Here is a 10,285-nt window from a genome sequence, read left to right as displayed (position 1 = left end):
AGCTGCTGGTCTACGCCCGGCCTCATAACCAAGCCAAGAAAGCTTCTGCAAAACAGCTCATGCCACTTCTAGTGCTGAACACAGAATCTTCAATCTTGGACAATTGCATGGTTGCAAGTGCTGAACATTCATTCATGCATGGCTGGACATACTTTGATACTTGTTATTTCTCATTGCGTATTAATTTAATTTAAATTTAATTGTCTGTCTAATGCCAGAGGGGCGTTTTGTGGTTAGAGCATTATGACTTTGTGGTCAGTGCAATATGCAGTGCACTTGGCAACAACGTAGCAACGGGATATAAGTATAGCAATATTAAATGCAATAAGTAACGACACTCGTGACAAAGAGCAATATACATAATCATAAACAGAAGTCAGGTGCATGTATATAGTGCATGTATATAGATCATGCACGATTGATTGTTGATTGTTGCAATATTAGATTCTTCTATATTAGATTCTTCTTGTTTTCTTTGGCAAAGATTATCCTCAAGCCTTTCAATTTTCTGTCCCGCATAGAAAAGTAAAAGGCTTTAGTTATCCCTTCCCTTCCCTGGGTCGTCTGACTTCATCTCGTCGTGATCGGTGGTCGTCTTCCGTTGATCGTCTTCCGTTGATTGGTGGGTGGCTGGTGAGGGCGTCTCTTCTCGTGATCCGTTGGGGCCCTGATCAGCGGGGCCGACTTCTTCGTGGGAGGATCGTCTGACCTGGGACTTCTTCCCGTGATCAACGGGGGGGGGGTTCTTCCTTGATCAGTGGGAGGGTCGTCTGACTTGTTCCCGGGGGACTTCTTCCCCTGGTCCTTCTTCTTCATTGGAGGGAGTACCAGATACTGTAATTTTAGCATGCATGCATGCATGATGAATGTGTACGAGCTTGCAGCTGTGTGAACTCACTGACCACAACGATAGTGCACTTAGTTGGCTTTAGTTTGGAGAACTTGGTCGGTACCTGCATTTGGTTTTGTGTAATATTCTATACAAATAAGGTACATACTATTCCTTGAGCAGAGCAGCTAGTGACTCATCCATCACCTGGCACTGAGGTGGGAGTCTTGTTGTACTTAATCCCAACTCGCAGGAATGTAGCAATCTGGGTTAGAGTTACTTTGCACCTGGGCAGGGGAAAGGTAGTTCCAGTCCGAATGTGAATGTCTGTGACAGAACCAGTATTCAAATTTTCAGATGAACTGTCCTGTAGGATGAACTGTTGTGTTGCAAGATGAAATGCTGCTTCAACTCTGCCTCTAAAGCTGCTTCTCTGTGAAAAAATGATAAATGACTTCAATTACGTACGTCATACGTACCTCAAGTCCCTCAAGTCACAGTGTCTCCAACTGCCTGACTAAACTCGGGTAGTATGATCTCATCTACACCAGACAGAAAGAACTTCTCCCCAAGTGACACACAATAGCCCATTCTTGCACTTTCACAATTTCCATTTTCTCAGCAGGTCGACTGAACTCTGAACTCTATCATTAGGCACATACCTATAATTATACATGACCAATTAACTCCCTACCTCTGCTGGTATGAGTGTGTGAAATTAGCAGTCGGTTTCTGGTGTCCATTGGGCCTATCAGGCACATACCTATAACCGTATATCATCGGACAGCAACGGACAGCAAAAAATAATTATTTTGGAAATTGTCTGGGTATAATTGGAACAGATTTTATAGAGCATGCGAAGTGTCCGAAACAAGCAAGCAGCTGCATGCGAGCTAGCTAAGTTTAATAGAACAAGGTACGACTGAATAGTTGCTAACTGCAGCACTCCAAGTCTTACTTACCGTCTATGAATGGTAACTCAACTTTTCAAGGTATTGTCTGGATATTTAGAGATATTTAGAACAAATGTAATATTAAAGTACTGGAGTGTCCGTTGTATTAGAACAACGAAAATTGCCCAAAAGAAGTGTCCGATAAATTAGAAGATATACGGTAATTATACATGACCAATTAACTCCCTACCTCTGCTGGTATGAGGGTGTGAAATTAGCAGTCGGTTTCTGGGCCTATCGATGTCACCTTTTTGGTGTGCAAGATGTGGAACACAAAGAGACACTTTGCTAAATATATTCTGTCCAAACGACCACACCCACCCAAACGTTTCCTGTAGAAGATTCACCAAAAGCAAGGGACACCGAACAGGATTTGAACTTCTTCAAAAGGTTTGGTGAGAGTCGAGGAGAGTCGAGGAGATGGTGAGTTGTGTGCGTGCAAAGTAATCCCTAACGGTGTGCAGCACTAAACAGAGGGGATCTGTGCTAAATGGCAATGAAATACGAACTGCACTTCGTTTGCCACTCCCGGACCTGAATGTATGTGGCCAATCCACACCATTTCGTTTAGATCACAAGGCAGCTGTTCTCCTGTCATCGACAGGAAAACATCACGAGAGAAAACCCATATTCCGTTGTCCTTGTTTTTTGATCGCTGGGGCAGCTTATACTCCTTGTCAGTAAAGCGACTTGTAAGATGAGTTGAGACACTTCATAAAATCCCCTTTCTTGTTTGTGCTCTCTGCTGTCAAAAAGCATTTCCTGTGTGAAAAAGAGCTATCAATATCCCTCAAAACCATACCCACAACCCACAACCCACTCTTTACCACAAACACTTCAAGTGTCACAGTGGTTAGCTTGCCCAATTATGTTAGTCCAGTCTCCCTGGTGTACCTTAATTAACCTGAGGCGCGTGGGCGGCCACGGGTTATAGTAGTCGTTTGGTTGGTTTGTTTGTTTGTGACAGGTGAATCTACTCACCTGGATGCCACAGCACTGCGTTTACAGCATGGATAGCCTTCATACAACAAGTTATTAATTTTAATAGTGGCAGAATTTCATGTTAAACCTTCGTTGTCAAATAAAAACGAGCAAAAGCTAAGAAGCTTGTGACTGGGTCTGCTTACCTGGATGCTCTAGCACTGCGTTTACAGCATGGGTAGCCTCCACACAACAAGTCAGTGCTTCTAATAGTGGCAGCTTTCGGTGTTAAAGCTTCGTTGTCTAATAAAAGCGAGCAAAATGTAGCTTGAACAGAACTTGCACATGCGTCACTTATAACTGAAGTGATCCTGTACCAGGTCCAGAAACAATGGAACAGGGTCACTAAAGTAGAAAGCTGTATATACCAGGAACAATATTGGAACAGGGTAACTAAAGCAGAAAGCTTGCTTTAGCTGACTGGGATCCATGCAGGACCTGGAGCCATACTTCTCTGAGACTCCATGCTTCTTTGCTGTGATCCTAATCCACAGTGCATATATTTATAGTAGTACTACCTGTTCTCAAATGTTCAGCATGCCTCCAGTCTGGCTTAGTTTTATTGCTCCTGAGTTGCTGTGCAAGTCATGCATGATGATGATAACAACATCACTATATGCACTGCATTATATCAGTCTTCTGGTTTCTTTATAATCATGTCACCAGCCGAGGGTTTGCACTTTAGTGCTCTAGTTTATTACTCATTAGTCTCAATAAAAATCATCAAACCAGAATTATATACTGCAACATCACAGCAACATCACATCACAGCCGCTTCTCTTGGTGAATTATCCATACGTATAATTATACAGGCATGCTTCTATAAAATTATACTTTCTAAGGGAACAAAGATAGTGAGGCTAAATGCTAGAGTCCAAAAGTACAACTTGACAGCAGAAAATTATACTGTTACGTAATAAGGTTTGCACCAACAAGCATAATTAGCCACAAAGAAGATGTGTCATAGGCCGGTACAGTAGACAGAAGGGTACAGTAGCAGAAGGGTACAGTAGAATCTCGATTATCCGGCCCTCATTATCCGGCTTGGCAGTTTCTTTTTAATCAGATTAAATAATCCAGAAAATGGGCGTGTCCCTAGTATGCGCATGCGCATTGCAGCTGTTACCATGGAGACATGCCTGCTTATCTTCTGCGCCAACCATGTGGCACTGCTTTTTATCAATAAATTGGGTGGATCAAGGCGTGGTTTATCTATTCGATTATCCGGCATATTCACGTATCCGGCCTGCTTCTGGGGAACCAAGGTGTCCGGATAATTGAGGTTCTACTGTACTATATGATTACATAGATCCCGTTTAATTAACTCTATAATGTCCACTCTATAATGTCCACTTCGTGTCAGATCCATTCGAAGGGAAGGAGAGTGTGTTATGAAGGGGAGCGTTATGAGGTAGCCAGAACTAGAGCCAGAACTAGAGGGTACATTGCATATGACTATGACTTCAGACTGAAAGTCAGAGCATGGAACCATAGATAGAAGAAGGAAAGGGATTGGAAACGCATCACGTGATGCTCTATCTGAACGTGTGACGTAGGCTACTGGACAGTCTGAAGGGTTTATCTTTTTATCAGCTATGTATTGGGTAGTCCATAGCGCTCAGACTGACTACCTACAGACTCTTAGCTACTGAGCTAAGTTTTGTTCCTATATCATCACCCCTGGTTTGCTGTGTCTAAAATGGGAATAGCTAGCAAACATATTGTACAAACAGAACAAAATATAGCAGCAATGTTTCCGTTCTTATCCAGCAATAGCACTAGTAGTATACTAGCACAGTTAGATAGCTACAGGTATCCTTGCAACATGTCAAGCTTTAATTTCCAAATTAGGAAGTTAGATCTAGTTTGTCTGCATATAATTACATTAATCACAGCTAGTCTAGATACTTATGTCTTGTGAACTAAAAAGAAGCTCAATGATCTGAGGTGGAGAATGGTGCACCATGCAGGTTGAGATGCAGGGCAAGTCTCATCGTCAAGTAGCTGAAAGTTTGTGTGTTTGTCCTTCGCTGGAAGAGAAAGCACCCTCCTAATAGTGGTTCAGCTGTGGTTACTGAGATCGACAAACTCATCATCTTAGAAACAATAACAGACAGGCCAACTTACGAGAAATTCAGAAAATCCTTCATGATGAGACAGCCTTCATGATAACAAGACAAAAGATGATTCTTGTTGCCAAGCAACGAGATGACTTTCAACGTGCAGTGTACCTTCAGGACATGCAAATCTTCACAGGCCATCCTGACGAGACTGGGGCCGAATTACAGTGTTCGGGGTAAGCCTGCTGTCTCAGAAGGCTTTTAGTTGGAGGTCAACGAGTTAATGCAATTGCCGCTATTTCTACAAGCGGCATCCTTGATTGTCATTGCGTTACTACCTCAGTTGATGGTAATGAGCTCCCACATCTCATGGAATCAACCCTCACAATGTTGTTGTTATGGACAATGCGTCTATTCACCACGTCAGTGGAGTTGCTTATCTCATAGAATCGCTCTTCTTTACTACCTGTCCTCAACCCGATCGAGGAAGTAAGCGCGAGTCTCTACTGTCTTTGACTGTGAATCACTCATACTTCATCCTTTCATTCAATTTCCCAAACAGATTGCTGTCATTGGATTCAACACGCAGGATACAATTGACTTCAAAAACCAATAATTATGATAGTGCACGTATACCGTAAATATCAGTGTGTGAATAATTTTTTTCTTTTGTTCAATAAATTCAATTTCATTTAGGACTGCATCTTGGTACAGTTCATTAAGTGTTCATTAAGTGTACATATATGTGGAGGTGAGGTGAATCTTTCGCTGGTGCAAACCTCCTTGCCAGCTCTAAGCGGAGCATTGCCAATGATGAACTAAGATCATCAGCGCCGCGGAGTCCAAACATCTTACAAGCGACCAGAAAACAATGTTTATCAAACCTTCCCCAGTAGAACGAGAAAATATTCCCATTTGCCACATTTTCTCCTCCATTTCGGGCTGAACATCCTTATATTCCCGACACCTTTGCACCTTTGACCTTTGAATAAACTATTCAATTCTGGTATCATTTTGAGCTCTGCTCTATCCTTTTATACTTTGTAGGCTTTGTAGGCTAACATATGTATCACATATATATATACATACCCGCGTAGGGGATGAAGTCGTCTGCTATTGAGTTTTCATATTGAGTTTTCAAACCTGTAGTATAAAATTTTAGTAATTTATTTTCATTCAATCATTCAAGTCAGTAACTATAATTATACCGTCGAATCATTTTGGTATAATACCTGGCCTGCTGCGCAGAGAATAATGACTCAGTGTTTGTAGAAAATGCTGTTGGTATAATAAGACGCCGGTATATAAATACTCTGCTGCATTCACTGTCAGCACGGGCGTGTAGATGGAAAAAGTATGTTTATGCAATGCCCAGTACAGTCATTGAGAGATGATGACGTAGGGTTACTATTATCAGGAGCACATAAAGAGAAGGAGCATCTAACTGTGTAGAAGGCTTAACCCATATATGGTAACTGTGAAAGATGTGGGATTTGATTACTACTAGCGACCCAAGTAAATACAGAGTGTGTGAATGTCTTCTAACTTCTGCCAACCATCTATACGTATGTTTTCAATCTGTGCCATATTGCATGTTTTACATTAGCAGCCTTTTACATTAGTCAGTATACTCCTGGCTACATAATACTCCTGGCTACATACACTATATAGCTACTGTGGGAAGAGAGCTCTACACTGATCATCCATTAATCATTAATTATAGACTTGGACTTCTGCATGGCATGGCATGGCATGGATCAACAATCATTATTATGAACTCTTAGAAATGTGATGTCTTGTAATCAATAACTTAAATAATTAGAACTCTGATAGATATAAAACGTGCAAAGCTTTCTAGTGCAGCCATGACCAAAAGAGTGGGACCAGCAATTTCTGGTTGTTTTCAAAAAAGTAGATAAAGGGGCGTAACTAGCAATGAGGCAGAGGAGGTCCTTGCCTCCTGTACTATTGAACTTCAAGATAAAGCTATCTTCGGTCTTGTAACAAATCTCCTCTTGGGATTCTGCTGAAAATTTGCGGGCTCCATCTCCGGTCAAAGCGACTACTTTAAAGCCTAGTGCTTCCTGAACACCAGTAGTTGGGAAGTGAGCGTACGGGCCCTAGAACAACAATGGATGGACGTTCCGCTCCAGCTGGTCTTTCAAATCACCTCAGTGAACCCAATCACTTGTGAAGAGTGCTTGTCACCAACATCTGAGCGTACTGAACGTGACTCACTACGGTCCGTTGAGGAAGTTTCTCTTGGAGATTGGCAGAAGTACATGGTGATTCTCTTTGATGAGATGAGGTCAGAGAAAGTCTATGGTATGCTACAAAAATTAAGGCACCACTTAATCATCGTTGCCATCTCATTTGTCTGAAATCTGTGGCCTTCATTTGTTGTTTCCATTCAAAGTGGACAATTTATCAATCTTCAATTTTAGTCTCTTGTTCAGCTATTGACGCGTAGTGATTTCAGTTTCTGTGTTTTTTGTGGTGTGTTTATGTGGGGTGTGTTTAAGTATCTGTTGTTGGTAAATTTCTGAGAATCTGATGACTTTCGAGAATGGCGACTATGTGCCGTACGTAAATAATTTTCACAGCCCCGTTGTTCGTATAGTGTACCGTTTTAGATAGATAAACTTTTTGTAAAGCGTTCATCTGTGTGCCGTTCATCTGTGTTGCCAGTCGATGAATCAATGACTGTGAGGAGATGAGCCGACGTTGTGGAACAGTAGAAGTTGACAAATGCAGAACTTCATGTCCGTGAACTATTAACTTCCACGAGAAATCATACGAGAAATCATTTTTCACAACACCACAACACAAGAGGTTGCGTAGGTTGAGAATTGATTTTGCACAGTTTTATTGTGGTCAGAAATCAATAGGAGGTAATGATGAGTGTAGGAATACTTGTGTGAGCTTGTCTTCTAACATGCATGCATATAGAACACATCAGCTGGACTCATCTCCGCTCCCTGTACCAACATAAACTTATGCTTGCTGAAAGGTCACACAAGGGCTTTTTCTTTTGAAAAAGCTCTCCCGAGAACATGTCAATTTGACATCGTACTCTGAGTGAACCTTGCAGCAGAAGTAAGTACATCACGTATCGATCTGATTGTGCATGCATGCAGTATAATAATAACTAAGCTACATCCTGCATGCTATTATTTTTATTGATGTATTATAGGTTTTAAGTGATTCAGTTTCTATGACAGCATTGACACAACAGAGTCACTGATGACAAATTCTTCGACCTATCAGCGGAGGAAGAAGCCAAACTTGAAGCCGCCCAGCTGATGAGCGACTAGGCCTTTATATATATATCACAATCAGCGTGAATGGACGTGAAGATTACCATGTTGCTGAGTAAAGCATATGAGCTGAACAGACAACTTATACTATGTACTAACATGCAGTTAATTGACAATAATTGTCCATGCACATGCACACAGTGCGTTGTCAGAGAAATGCTACTCAGTGAGCATTTCTCACAAGACCCACTCGAACTCGAAAACTACTTTGGGCAGGTCGAAACCAAAACCTGACCTCTGCTCAATCTCTTCGGGTACAAGGTAGCATGGCAATGGTACCACTTAGAGGAAACTCACGCCGTAATTGTTTCCTGAAGAGGATACCCTCATGCACTTTTTATTAACATTGATGAATATCAAAATCTGTTTTCATCGTGCATGAAGGAACATAATACATGTATATAGAGTCTTGTCAGATTGCTTGTCGAGAGTCTTTCTCAAACTTTTGCTACAGTCTTTTTTTGCACATTTTTATATTGCTCCAGCCAGAAAGATGTCACAACTCGGCCTCAGTCTCGATCTCAGTCGACTCGGCCGGCTCTGGGAAAACAGACCAGATATTGGTATTGAGCAATAGCCGTGTATAATCTCAAAAAATTTTTCTTGGCTTATAGTTATCTACAGCTTATAGTTATCTACAGTCTTACTACCTCTCTGCAAAATCTGATGCAACTCTTTCCATCAAATCAAAGCGCTCAGCCACCATTACACCATTACCCAATCTTTGAGTGGGCGTTTCTCAATACTGCAACTTCGAGTTTCCAACGCGCGGCATGGAACGAGATATGTGCTGCGTAGGCATTTCTTTGCTCTATCATCTGGTATATAGATCGCAAAAATTATAGCTTGCGCCAATTGGTCTGTTTTCCCAGACATATTATAGTCAGAACAAAATTTACGTACAATAATTATATATACATGTACCTTGCATTTGTCCATGTTCGGGCTCTCCACTGATAGCTTCTAAAAAGATAAGTTATTAGGTGTTCAACAATTAAATGTGTATCACCATTTGGAGAGATCTGGTAGCCGTACAATGGATTGTATATAATTATTTGTATATATTCAAGTTAAGTTTCTTACCAAAAATATAAATAGGCCACTATAGATTAAAGCCATGCACATAATAACCTATAATTATACTAGTACCACATTACATATACATTGCAGTACAATTACCTTCTTAGTAGCCTTAAGCTTGGTGGCATTATTGATATAGCAAAAACAGAAACTTTAATGACTACACACATGATTAATGTTTACATACAATTATATATTATACCGCCATTATGTCTCCGACTAGAAAAATGTGAAATTGCTAGGTTTGGCCAGGGGAATCACAAAAAAGCGTGGAAACAAGAAATCCGACGAGACCAATCCGTTACAACGTCAATCACATGTACTGGTTGTTTCCCGGCCAATTATTATAATACAAATATGTGACAGGCTCTGGGAAAACAGACCAATTGGAGCAGATATTGGTATTGAGCAAAAGCCAGATTTATAGACTACAGTGTATAATCTCATAAATTTTTTTCTTGGATTATAGTTATCTGTAGTCTTTCTACTACCTCTCTGCAAAATCTGATGCTCTGAATCCAACTCTTTCCACCAAAGCGCTTTGTCTAAACAGCCACCATTACCTTACTTTTCCCAATTTAGCAATCTTTGAGTGGGCGTTTCTCAATACTGCTGTTTTACAACTTCGAGTTTCCAACGCACATAACTCAGGCATGGAACAAGGTATGTGCAAACTAAGCATATCAATGCGCAGGCAATTCTTTGCTCTATCATCTGGTATATAGATCGCAAAAATTATAGCTTGCGCCAATTGGTCTGTTTTCCCAGAGCCTGTCACATATTATAATACAAATACGCAGGTGGGGTGATGACCAATCCTTTTATTATACATCCATGTGCGCATATAATCATGATGATTTGTGATGAATTGATGTTCCTAATACATGCATGCAGTGTTGCGTAGTAGTAGTAACATGCACGGACGGTGCATGAATGATGTGGTGCTGGTAGAGATGGATCTGGAACACAGTCTATATACTATGTATTGTACATGTTCATGACGTTGTAACGGATTGGAGTTATGCTCGAGCTCTCGTCGGATTTCTTGTTTCCACGCTTTTTTGT

General features: G+C 41.0%; 1 long non-coding RNA gene across 1 annotated transcript; it reads right to left on the bottom strand.

Annotated features, from left to right (window-relative positions):
- Nucleotides 1–345: 345 nt before the first annotated feature.
- LOC135348223 (uncharacterized) lies at nt 346–3,788 on the bottom strand. Its single transcript, XR_010398678.1, has 5 exons — nt 1,524–3,788; nt 1,309–1,473; nt 999–1,262; nt 903–953; nt 346–834 (listed from the first exon to the last, which is right to left on the bottom strand). It is a non-coding gene; the product is annotated as an uncharacterized LOC135348223 (long non-coding RNA).
- Nucleotides 3,789–10,285: the final 6,497 nt, after the last annotated feature.

The sequence above is a fragment of the Halichondria panicea genome, chromosome 14 (assembly GCF_963675165.1).
Source record: "Halichondria panicea chromosome 14, odHalPani1.1, whole genome shotgun sequence".
Taxonomy (NCBI): domain Eukaryota; kingdom Metazoa; phylum Porifera; class Demospongiae; order Suberitida; family Halichondriidae; genus Halichondria; species Halichondria panicea.
The sequence above is the reverse complement of the archived record's forward strand: the minus strand, read 5'-3'. Positions and strand labels throughout refer to the sequence as shown.